Raw genomic sequence first — 1,948 nt, 5'->3', positions numbered from 1 at the left:
GCCGCGTCTGAAGGGGGTGTTCACCCTGGAAGCGACATAATTGAATTCGAGCTCGCTGCTTAAGCGCTCGTTGAATCAGGATTATTATTTTTTAAAAATTGATTTTAAAGAAGAAAAAAAACACCGGAGAATCTATCTCATGTCGTTGAATCCGAGTTCTCGTTGAATCCGAGCTCGTTGAATCCAAGTTTCACTGTACTACAATATAGGGCCTATATTATATGTTTTATTTATATATACAAAAAAAGTCAATTCCCACTAAACTAATGATAGTACACTTTGTCACTGGATCACATGATTAGTCACGTGAGGCTTAGAGTGCTCAAGTGCTGTGTTTTTGTGTTATCTTTTGCCTCCTAACTGAGCAAAACCTTGCATTAGCTGCCAATAAGGAGGTGTGTCTTTGAATAGGATGTATGTATGTAAATACCGTTTTCTTACCTTTAAGGTGTCTGTCACATACTAAATTCATCGAATTAAACCTAACTTTCGTAATTTCTGTGTCATGAGCATGTTTCCTACATTAACCCCATGTGGGAAAACGTTGTACTGGAGGTGGAATAACTTCGTACATTGTCGGAAGTTTCCCGACGACTAGCCTATGTAAGAGCAATAGGAATCAGGGTTACTATGAGAAATGAATTCTAGAATTCCCGAGAGTCGTTTTGTATTTCCCAGATTGCAACCATGCCAAGGAAACCTAGAGCCCCAAAAAGAAGAAGAGAACATTTTATTTGGTATTCACAAAAAGATAAAACATGCCATGCATGCACTCATTGTCTTTGCGTCGTGCAACAGTTATGCACAATGTGAAGAAATATACTTTGAAGGCTATCAGTAACGGTATCTAGATGTTGATGAAGCGTTTAAGAGACACTTTTTTACTTACTTTTTACTTTTTTCTTCCGCTTGTACCGGGGGGTGTCGCGGGGAGACACAGGCGTCTGTCTGCAGCAAGGCGAGTGGCCTGTAGGAGGGACATCCGGTGAACTCTGAGGGGGTCTGCCACGGATTCACTCCATCGTCGCCTTGGTCTTCTTCTGGCTCTCCATCCAGAATATTTAATTAATGTTGTATGCTCTCAGAGCTGGATGGTTTGTTGGGGGCATCCGCGTGAGGTGTCCAGACCACTTGACCACTTTTTTACGATTGCACAAATTTGTTTTATGATCCTGTGGGGAAGAATTTGGGATTATCCGGAAGTGTGTCCACTTCGTTGGGAAAATGGTGTCAGAATAAGATGAAGAGGGTCACTCACTTAGAACTTTAGATGAAAGCTGTATCGAAGTTTTACCTCTCAAAAGTAATATTTGATACATTAAACGCTCTCATGTCTGAAGTCACCCTGACTGTTCGCCGGAAGTTCCCTTCACGCTTGTCCGATGTCTTTCGCAGAGTGGGGTGGTGATATTTAATCGATCTGCCACGATGTTTCTGTTTAACTTGACAGTCTACAATCCACAATAATGATAATAATAATAACCATTTTTCCATCGCATTAGTACAGGCTTGTGATTCCCATTGACTTCATAGAATGTTTAAGCGGTTTTTGTTTGTTGTGGGGTGGGAGGAGGGGGGAGAGGCTAGCAGCTCTCTACTTATTTCTTGAAAGAATGAGTGACAGGCTGTTTTGATTAAATTTGGAACTTGAAACTACCCTGGGGCCCTTGCGGTAGACGACTTATCACGGTAGACGGCCATGTGGACGGCTGAGTGACACCCACATAATTTCAATTCATTATAATAGCTCGTACCTCTCTCGTAAAAAAGAACCTGTTATAGAAACACATACAAACAAAAACCATTTGATAAGTTGATAAGACGACGGCCCCATGAATGGTCGCAATATGCGGCTGCAATATGATAGGCAATCAATGGACCAGAATTAACTCTCCATTACTCACATATAGGCCTAGCCTTGTTTCAGCGCATTATTGCTCGAAACCCC

Source organism: Aplysia californica, unplaced genomic scaffold (assembly GCF_000002075.1).
Source record: "Aplysia californica isolate F4 #8 unplaced genomic scaffold, AplCal3.0 scaffold00047, whole genome shotgun sequence".
Classification (NCBI taxonomy): domain Eukaryota; kingdom Metazoa; phylum Mollusca; class Gastropoda; order Aplysiida; family Aplysiidae; genus Aplysia; species Aplysia californica.
The sequence above is the reverse complement of the archived record's forward strand: the minus strand, read 5'-3'. Positions refer to the sequence as shown.